This window comes from Lactuca saligna, chromosome 8 (genome assembly GCF_052625555.1).
Source record: "Lactuca saligna cultivar CGN05327 chromosome 8, ASM5262555v1, whole genome shotgun sequence".
Taxonomy (NCBI): Eukaryota; Viridiplantae; Streptophyta; class Magnoliopsida; order Asterales; family Asteraceae; genus Lactuca; species Lactuca saligna.
This window is the reverse complement of record NC_136424.1, coordinates 127,533,904-127,545,160: the sequence shown is the minus strand read 5'-3', so window position 1 is coordinate 127,545,160 and position 11,257 is coordinate 127,533,904. Positions and strand designations below refer to the sequence as shown.

Genomic DNA, 11,257 nt, shown 5'->3' with positions numbered 1-11,257 from the left:
AGGGCATTTTAGTACAAAAAATAGAAAATGTACCTAATGGTAATGTAGTTAGGTTTTTGGGAAAAAAATCAAAAGAAAAATGCAAAAAAACAGGAAAAAAAAAACATGAAAATTCAAAGTATGTTGCTATTAACTGCAATTATACAAATGCTTCCATGTCACATACAATATTAAAACAAACAATTATTAAAAATGAGTAGGTGTAATTAGAGGTCTATAACAAACAAAATGATAGTATTAGTTTAAAATTTAGCAAAAAATAAAAAATGTTGCAACCTTGCAATTATAGCTCCAAATCCAAGAATTAACCCTGGCTGCAAAAACTTTACAAATTAGAAGAGTCAAATTAAGCCATAAATTAATTTAAGTTGTTGTAAAGATTGATCGAATTGTAATAGTTAACTAATAAGTGTAAAAGTTAATAACAGGAAAAATCCTTTAATCTTAAAACCATCCATTAAGTCTTTCTTTCTTGGGTCATAATTCATAGAGATTTTGAGCAGCATACCTATAAGCCGAACAATTTCGCCCCTGCCTTGTTTTCTGGTTCAGTTAGTTGGTTTTTTGTTTTCAATTTTGCCCCAGAATCAAAACCATATCACATCCACCATTGAAATCATATTAATTGTTTTATATTAAAGAATATATAAAGTAACCCAAAACAAATTTTAAAAAAAAAAAAAGCAAAAAACTGTAAATTGAAAGTGCAATGTTATTTATTGTATTTATAAACAAAAAATGGAAAATGAACCAAATGGCAATGTATTTTTGTTTTTTGGTAAAGAAATTAAAGAAAGTGAAAAAAAAACATAAAAAAATATATAAACGCAAAGTTCATTGCTATTTAGGGCATATTACTCCTAAAAATGCAAAATGCAATCAAACAAACCCTAAAACATCAATGAACGTACTAAACTGGAAAAGAAACATACATCATCTCAATTTATGAAAGGGTAAATCACAATTTTGGTCTTTGAAGCTGTAAAAAATTACAATTTTAGTCCCAATACTTAAAAAAAATACAGGGATAACTATAGTTTATTGTAATCCTCATTGCTTGTTTGACTTACAAACTATAGTTTATTGTAATCCTCATTGCTGATTTGACTTAGAAGCAGGCATAGCAAATTTGTAGGTCCTCTGATATATTTTTTTATTTAGTATGCATTTGAAAGGAATAGTGATTTATATTGATATATCGAATACTAATAATCAACACAACCTACATTTATAGCATATAACCCCTTTGGTAAAAAAAACGATGTTACCTCGCTTAGAGATAAATGTACGAAATAACAACGTACTCTTAATTTGTCTAGATCAAAACAAAAGGTTTTAGAGAAGATTTCCTGCTACAAGAGTTCAAATAACCATAAGTAGTTTGGGTTAGCATTAATATTGAACTTAAAAAAGGAAACAAAAGCTACCTGGGACCCAAATCGACTGTAGACCAAGTAGTTCTTCAAATTTGAGCACTCCAACTCTCTTCCTAATAAAAAATATATATATATATTGAATTATATAGCTTTAGGGTAGTGTTTAGCTAGATTTTGTGGCCCAAATCTTTACAGAGAACTATCACCTACCTTTTAACCACTCAAATGCCATGATCACCTATTGGTTTTTGTTTTTAACAAAGTTCGGTGAAATCTGTTTGTAATTTAGGCGTTTTACTAAATGATCGGTGGTGTGGAAAGCTTTCATCTCTCCTATTATATCATTAATCATTGCGTTAGACATTCTTTTACCTAGAAACATCCAAGGGTTGCCTTTCCGTGTCTTTGTATTTCCTATCAACATGAACATGGCTTAACATAGTCAACTATGTTTAACACGAACCGAACGAAAGTTAAAAAAGAAAAGGAAGATGAAAAACAAAAACAAAAAAAACAAAAAAAAAATATATGGAATTTCCACAATCGTATGGTGTGCTGCATACATACCCTTTTGGAATACAAAACATAGCTTAGAGGTTGTCACTTGCAAAGACTATCCTCTATTATTTTTTAAATATCATATCAAATCACGACTTTCTTCATAAAATGAAGGTGGATTAACAACTAAAAAATGCATTTGTAACGTGAGTTGGAAAGCTGAAATATAGGATTCGATGTTTATTATACCCACAGCTTCAAACAAAAAAAGGCTTTGGTTTGTTATTTCATTGGAAGTAACTATGCCATAACTTTTCTGATACATAAGTATTTACTTGATAAGACATATCGATGCAAGTAAATCCTTCATGATCGATCCAACTGCCCAGAAAGTTGTGAAGTAATCATCCAATCCCCTCTTTTTGGAGTGGAAACCAACTAAGTAACCATGATAAAAAACATGTAGTCATACCCTATATCAACACCAACAAATGAAGGAAAAAATCAACATTACTTATACAATTTAAAGGTAATACACTCAAAAATCCGGCTATCATTGTAGCCATCACACGGAAATAACATCATAATCACCATTAGATGTTAGATAACTCAAATCTAAATCCAATTTCATCCAAATTTGGACCCTAATTTGGAAAAAAAAATCATTGTTTAATATATAATTAAGCATGTATCAATCCTAAAGAAGTTGAGGTATGCAAAACCTGCTTGATCTCCATCTCTTGGTATTCAGGGGGTGTTTGGGATAGCTTTTGAATATCAAAATTTCTTTTGGAAGAAAGATTTTTTATAAAAAGACTTTTTGCCAATGTTTTAAAAACCGGTTTTTTAGTTAAATCGGTATAGTGACCGCTTCTCAGTTCAACCGATTTACTCAGTTCGACCGGCGGGTTAACCGGTTTCTATAATTTTCATATTTTTTCTATTTTTCTATACATACATACATATATTAATCATGAATTTGACGTTTACAGGTTCAAATATTAAGAATATACATATACATAAGTTGTACACTCCAAATACATTAAAAACTTTATAACATTTATCATATGTTTTTATTTAAAGTTTATTATGAACCATGTGTTTTTATTTGGTTTAAGCGGTTCAACAGATATATTTTGACCGGTTCAACCGGGTTTTTCTAAAAAACGGGCCGGTTCAATCCGATTTAGAAAAATCGGTGATAGTTGAACCGCTCATTTCTCCGATTCACGGTCCAACCGGTTCGATCGGCCGGTTCAAACCAGCTTTCAAAACATTGCTTTTTGCAAAAGATGATATTTAAAATGTGTTTGGATTAATAAAATAACTTTTTGTCTAACTTTTATATGTAAAATCCCCAAAAGTCACAAAAAATCACAAAATGTGACTTTTTGAAGCCTCCCTTTTTCTTGTTTGCAAAAAGTCATTTTAAAAAGAACTTTTTTTCTATCCAAACATTTTTTACCTTTTTTTTTTAACTTTTTAAAAAAGTTAAAAGTTAAAAGACTATTCTAAAAGCAATGCCAAACACCCTCTTAGTGGTGCCACCGCTGCTCTTTTCTAATCACAACCTGGAAAAACTGAGGAATCGGTGGAGAAGATGTAAATTGAAAGAGTGGGTGGGGGAGCAAAGGGTAGGGAATGGAAGCAACTGGAGAGTGATCGTAAAAAGACGGAGGTAGAAAATGAAATAGAAGATGGTGGAAGCAAGTGTATGTGATTGGGTGAGAGAGATGGCAAGATGAACAGTTATGGGACAGTTACCATGGTTGAGGAAGCGAATCAGAAGAAACAATTCCTAAGGGTTGTCCAAGTTTAATATATATATATATATATATATATATATATATATATATATATATATATATATATATATATATATATATATAATGTTTTCTTAATCTGTATGTTTTTTATCTGTAGACAATAATTTTGTGACAAAAAAAGTATGACCTAATAATGTAAAATTTGCTTAGTAGTTTTGAATGATGCTGTTTAGCAAATATGCTTCGGAATCCATTTCAAATAACTGTTCTTTATTTTAAAAATGACTATAAATAAAAAAACAATACAACTATTGAGTTAATAGACCTCTTATTTCATTGGCTTTTGCTTTTCCCGTATCTTTTTTTTAGTAGTTTTGGAGCTAAAGTAAAAGTTTACCCATTAAAAAGGCATTTGGACATCTAATGAGGAGATTAATGGCACTGACCATGCAACATTGTATCATTGCCCCAAACCTTTGCAAAGTCATATTATCCGGATAAAAAATGACCAGCCACATATACACTACCAAAACATGACGAAACGTTTACATAATCAGGTTGATACAACATGATAATTTAACAGATATGGTTAGAATCAAGATTTTCAACTCTAATATGATCCATTTAATCATATATTATATATTATAAGTTTCATATTTTTATAAATATATTATATGTTATTATGATCAAACTCGAAAATTAAAAGTAATATTCAAAATTTTAAAGTTACTTAATTATAATCATCCTCACCACTTATCCTTTTGCTCCCCAACTTTAATTTTTTTCATTTTTTCTTCTAAACTTATTATAAATTTTATCATTCCATCTCACAACTCCAATGTTTCACTTTTTCATTTTTGCCTAAACAACTCTTACTTTCCAACTTTTAAAATATTTCAACCCAACATGACACAAACTTTAACTCAAAACCCAATACAAAAATACTTGATACGGCAAACAGGACGGGCTAGGATCAAGCTCTTTCAACCCATTTAATATCTTGAAACAATACAAACCCAACACAACACATTTGTCAGATCTAACCACATACAAGTTTTTCACTAAAACATTAAAACATTTATCGATCTCCCTATTGATAACCAACTTTTCCTATTTTTTAAATTCTCACTGACTCACTTGAAACCGACTTTTCTTATTTTTTTGAATTCTCACTTGAAATCGTCCACCATAAATCATACCTACAACTTGTCACCAAGTATAAGCTATTGTCATAAGTAGATAATGATGACCCTTAATTTTTATATATTAGAACAAGAGCTAAAAATTAACTTTGTTTATGCGTTCATATACACCAATTTCTCAGGTAATCTCTTATTTGTTTAAAATTCTTGCTTTTGATACAAGACCCATCCAGCTATTTTGAGATCAATGACTTCAATATTGTCCAAGAAAGATTTCAAACAAATAAGAGAGGTTACTAGAGAATGAAACTTGATGCATAAGAAAGCATACAAGGAAAATAAACTAATTTAGGGTTGGTTTTATTTTGGGATCACGACTATATAACAAAGCTGACGCCTAGTAAACATTGCATCGATACCTAAAGGTTAAATAATTTATTTACCAGTTAAACTTGAACATTATCACTAAATTAAATAGATTTATTACATTTTATATTTAAATAACAGAAAATCTAAACTAGTTGTTTTTCTTGAGTTTGAAAAAACGCCAGTGAGATTCATAACTCTCCTGTTATCACCTCCGACAAAACATATTTCGGTTAACAGCCATTAAAAACAAAAGCATTGAAGAATTTAATGATACTATCATCCAAATAAAACAACAATTTGAAACTAGTAGCAGAAACCAACTCATGGTTAATTTCTGTAATCCAGTTAATGTCCAAATTGACCATGGAGATCATACAGACAATATAAACTGGAAAACAATTAACTATCGCAAACGAAGAAATTGCCTCAAAACATTTCCAATAGGAGTTTAGGGACAGAGTGCGTTTGCTTTTAAAAATCAATGCATTTTGCCATAATAAGAATGATAAAGAATATACCAGTAATATAAGGGCCTGAAAAATCAGTAATCAGAATCAGGCGAGTGATACTGGTTGAGATTAAATATCGCAAGTTTGAGTAAATTTATCTGACTGGATCGTTAAAACCAAAATCCAACCAAGAAGCTGACTTGCTTTCGAAACAATTGTAATATTTTGATCTACGGTATTCAATTACAGACCTGGTAAGATACAATTAGAGGTTTACCTATGATAATGAGCGGGTTGATGATGAAAATGTCGAAGAGGCGACTGCAGGTATTTGAAGGAAATTTTAGGGTTTGCACGTACTTTTCATTTAACCGGTCAAGTCCTCTCCTCACGCAGCCCATTACAACGGCCCGGTTTCATATGGATTAAAGAAAATATATTTTATATTTTATATTGTTTTGTTGAAAAAAAAAAAAAAAAAACTATTAAGAGTTTGTATTTAAAATAACATTTTACATTTTATCTCTTAGTTTAAGGGGTGTGGTGATTTTTTTACCAATGGTAAAAAGGTGATGCAACATCAACTTTTACGGTTTTTATAATTTTTACTTACGGATTACTGTGTGGTAGATGGTTTATCTATGAGTTTTTTTATTTTTTTAATTTAAGAAAATAATAAGAACTTTGTAAAAAACATACTAAAATTAAAAATAGCATAAAATTAAAAATTTTATTTTAGAAAACCTAAAAATAAAAAATAACATGAAATTGAAAATTACATTAAAAAAAACATATTGAAATTTCATTTACGGTTTGACTTATATTTTTCTCGAATCGACTGTTTCATCGTTTTAGCCGTCTCTTGGTCTTCGAGTTTGAGGTGTCTCACATCTTGCATTAACAATAAATATTCTATGAGTCGGACGGCTTCAGTCATATGTCTCTCCAAAGTTGAATTCAATTGCGGTATTTATATCATCATTTCCTCCAATCTAGCTGACCGCTTGGATCCGACCGACGAATTTGAAGATGTCGTTTCCTTTTTCCTTTTGCTCAAGCTTTTGTTTTGTCTCTTCCCATTGGAGGAGGTGGTGGACGTATTTCTTCGATGTATTCGTTATCATCATTAAGATCAACGCCTACGTGACCATCCGATGAGACTTGTTATGAGCTCAAACATGAAGATGTTCGGCTTCTTTTTGGCGGATTAGCAATTTCATCATGTGTTGTAAGTTCCCTCCACCTAATGCTTCTTTTGACAACTTCACGCACATAAATAAACTTAAAAGGCTTTAGAATATTATCTTGAAATGTAACGTGTATTTTTTTCATCAAACCCGCTTCACTTTCTCCGCTAGCCCATTGCTTTTCAAAGTTTGTGTAAATTCCATTCCAATTTGTTACAAGTTTGTTTATAAGATTCCATTTTGAGTTACATTGGTCGGAGGTCCGATAATCAGGATCTTGACCCATTTCCTTAAAAATCCGCTCTATGATACGTAATCAAAATTGATCACGATTTTGACCATTTCCCGTGCTACCATATTTGGATATATCGATACATACCTTTGCTAACTCAACTTCTTCTTTTTGTGTCCATCTTCTCCGATCGGCCTTCCCTTTCTTTTGTTGTTGAGATTGTCATTGTTGTTCTTCTTGTTCGGATCGGCCTTCCCTATCCAAGCACCTTATGCATTTGAAACCCCCATACATTTTCACTTTCACAGTAATTAATCACATATCATGAAATGTTTTATAACTTATGTGATATGTTTAACAAGCAATCAATGGATAGTATATTATAAAAATGCCATTATTTTTTAATAGACACACAAATACAAATCACATACAAAATTCACAAAGAAAACAAGTTTAAAGGTTTTGTGTTGGTTAGATGACTTTGGATCATTTTTCGAGCCATGTTATTATGCTAAAGTTTTTAATTTGTAATTTTGTTATATACTAATTTTTTTATTATATTTTTATTGGTTTAAGTATTCTTTTAAGATAATCAATATATGTTGTGGTTGAAACTTTAATGTAAATTAGATTATATTAATGTTATCGATCATATGTTATCGAAAGTTATATAGATAATATTTAATTAATTAAAGTATATATGTTTGTATGTTTGTGTTGCTTCAAAAGTAGGTGTATGGGTCCCAGGTGGTCGATTGGTGGTACGAGTTGATCGTTACAATGTCAGGTAGGGGTGTTGGTATGGGTTTAGGACCACAATGGGTTTATAGTATGTGTATGGGTCCCCGGTGGTCGGTTGGTGGTACGGGTTGATCATTACAAGACAGGTAGGGGTGTTGGTATGGGTTTAGTATGACAATGTGTTTATAGTAGGTGTATGGGTCCCAGATGGTCGGTTGGTGGTACAGGTAGATCGTTACAATATTAGGTAGGGTGTTGGTACGGGTTTAGAACCATAATGGATATATAGTATGTGTATGGGTCCCAGGTGGTCAGTTGGTGGTACGGGTTGATCGTTACAATGTCAGGTAGGCGTGTTGGTACGCGTTTAGGACCACAATAGGTTTATAGTAAGTGTATGGGTCACAGGTGGTCGTTGGTGGTATGAGTTGATCGTTACAATGTTAGGTAGGGGTGTTGGTATGTGTTTAGGACCACAATGGGTTTATAGTAGGTGTATGGGTCCCAGGTTGTCGGTCGGTGGTACGGGTTAATCGTTACATTTTCAGGTAGGGGTGTTGGTACGTGTTTAGGACCACAATGGGTTTATAGTAGGTGTATGGGTCCCAAATGGTCGGTTAGAGGTATGGTTGATCGTTACAATGTCAGGTAGGGGTGTTGGTACGGGTTTAGGACCACAATGGGTTTATAGTTGGTGTGTGGGTTCCAGGTGGTCAATTGGTGGTATGGGTTGATCATTACAACGTTAGGTAGGGTGTTGGTATGGGTTTAGGACAACCATGTATTTATTGTAGGTGTGTGGGTCCCAGGTGATCGATTAGTGGTACGGGTTGATCGTTATAATATCAGGTAAGGGTGTTGGTATGGGTTGAGGACCACAATGGGTTTATTGTAGGTTTGTGGGTCCCAGGTGGTCGATTGGTGGTACAAGTTGATTGTTACAGTGTCAGGTAGGGGTGTTGGTACGAGTTTATGACCACAGTTGGTTTATAGTAGGTGTATGGGTCCCAAGTGGTCGGTTGGTGGTACGGGTTGATCGTTACAATGTCAGGTAGGGGTGTTGGTATGGGTTTAGGACCACAATTGGTTTATAGTATGTGTATGAGTTTCAGGTGGTCGGTTGGTGGTACAGGTTGATCCTTTCAATGTCAGGTAGGGGTGTTGGTATGGATTTAGGACCACAATGGGTTTATAGTAGGTGATGGGTCCCAGGTGGTCAGTTGCTGGTACGATTTGATCATTACAATGTCAAGTAGGGATGTTGTTATGGGTTTAGGACCACAATGGGTTTATAGTAGTTGTATGGGTCCCAGGTGGTCGGTTGGTGGTATGGGTTGATCGTTACAATGTCAGGTATGGGTGTTGGTATAGGATTAGGACCAAAATGGATTTATAGTTGGAGTATGGATCCCAGGTGGATGGTTGGTGGTACGGGTTAATCGTTACAATTTCAGGTAGGGGTGTTGGTACGGGTTTAGGAGCATAATGGGTTTATAGTAGGAGTATGGGTCCCAGGTGGACGGTTGGTGGTATGGGTTGATCATTACAATGTCGGGTAGGGGTGTTGGTATGGGTTTAGGACCAAAATGGGTTTGTAGTAGGTATATGGGTCCTAGGTGGTCGGTTGGTGGTACGGGTTGATTATTACAATGTCAGGTAGGGGTGTTGGTACGTGTTTAGGACCATAATGGGTTTATAGTAGGTGTATGGGTCCTAGGTGGTCGGTTGATGGTATGGGTTGATCGTTACAATGTTAGGTAGGGGTGTTTGTATGGGTTTAGGACCACAATGGGTTTATAGTACGAGTATGGTTCCCATATGGACAGTTGGTGGTACGGATTGAAAGTTACAATGTCAGTTAGGGGTGTTGGTACGGGTTTAGGACTACACTGGGTTTATATTAGGAGTACAGGTCCCAGGTGGATGGTTGGTGGTACGGGTTGATCGTTACAATGTCAGTTAGGGGTGTTCGTATGGGTTTAGGACCATATTGGGTTTATAGTAGGTGTATGGGTCCCAGGTGGTCAGTTGGTGGTACGGGTTAATCGTTACAATGTCGGGTAGGGGTGTTGGTACGGGTTTCGGACCACAATTGGTTTATGGTAGGTGTATGGGTCCCAAGTGCTCGGTTGGTGGTATGGGTTGATCGTTACAATGTTAGGTAGGGGTATTGGTACGAGTTTAGAAGCAGAATGGGTTTATAGTAGGTGTATGAGTTTCAGGTGGTCGGTTGGTGGTACGGGTTGATCGTTAAAATGTTAGGTAGGGTTGTTGGTATGGGTTTAGGACCACAACAGGTGCGAGTTTGTGTATAGATCTATACGGGGGTGACTCCCCCACACCTGAGATGTTCGCTACAGTTAGACTCGGCCATTTTAGGGTGACAAAATCTTGTTGAAAACCGGCATTTGTAAAAATAACAAGACAGGCGAAATAGTCATTACCATGCATGGTTACAACATCTCACATAAAGATTCATTACCATTTCATCAATCATGGGAAATCAACTTCATACATGTATTGGTACTCAACCTCGAGGGTTGGTACAACAACATTCTCGTTTACGGACAACATCGGGTTGTCTCGAGGCATTCTCCTTGCATTTTCCTTATAATTTCAGTAATATCGTGATACATTGTGATAAACTATAACACACATGCATTAACACAAGATCTGACACAAACATACTAAACTGTTTTTTAGAAAATATGGGATTTCTGGTGGTTTCAATGTTATACAATCATTTTCACAAACATTCTTATGAACTCACCAAATGACCATGTTTAAAATAACTTGTATTCTCAGGTAATAGATAAGCAGAAGATGATTATCATGCGTGATTAGGACTTCATGTTTTATAACTTTCAAACAATATACTTATGAATATGTAATATTTGTTCAATGTACTTGATGTGAACTCTGTAAATTGTATTATATAATGTTGGTGATGTATGTGTTTGTTTCATGTATATTCATTGTTATGGTATTCAATTGTTACACAAGCCCTCAAACGTTTCCGCCGTCTGGTTCGAGGGTGTGACACGACCCGTAGTGACAAACAAGTTATAAAGTCTACTTTACCTCAAGCGGATACTACAATCCCAACTGAAATCGCCTCACCCTCGACCTCCATCATCTACTACTCTTTATTTCCATGCGTCTTGCGGTCCTCCTAATACAAACTAACAGACCTACTCATGTCTAAGATATCAGATGACACACGATACTCCTCAAAATGAAACCCATCTTTGAATCCGAAATCTCATTCGCCTATTCAAATCACCACCGAAGCTAAAGTCAAACTCGAGAGTCTGGCCCGACACAGAATTGGAACCACTCGTCCTAATGAAGCACTCAACTCATGACCTATGACCCGTAACCCATGCATACCTCACTTCTCCAATTCCTTCGATTGCGATAACCACAACTCAACTCGTAATATAATGATCCTGAATACTCCAATTCCTTCTGTTGGAGTATTCTTATGAACTCACCCA

The 11,257-nt window shown here is 34.5% G+C and overlaps 1 long non-coding RNA gene across 1 annotated transcript; it reads right to left on the bottom strand.

Annotated features, from left to right (window-relative positions):
- Window positions 1-4,532: 4,532 nt before the first annotated feature.
- Window positions 4,533-5,978, bottom strand: LOC145011572 (uncharacterized). The gene is made up of 2 exons (XR_013664163.1): window positions 5,878-5,978; window positions 4,533-4,839 (listed from the first exon to the last, which is right to left on the bottom strand). It is a non-coding gene; the product is annotated as an uncharacterized LOC145011572 (long non-coding RNA).
- Window positions 5,979-11,257: the final 5,279 nt, after the last annotated feature.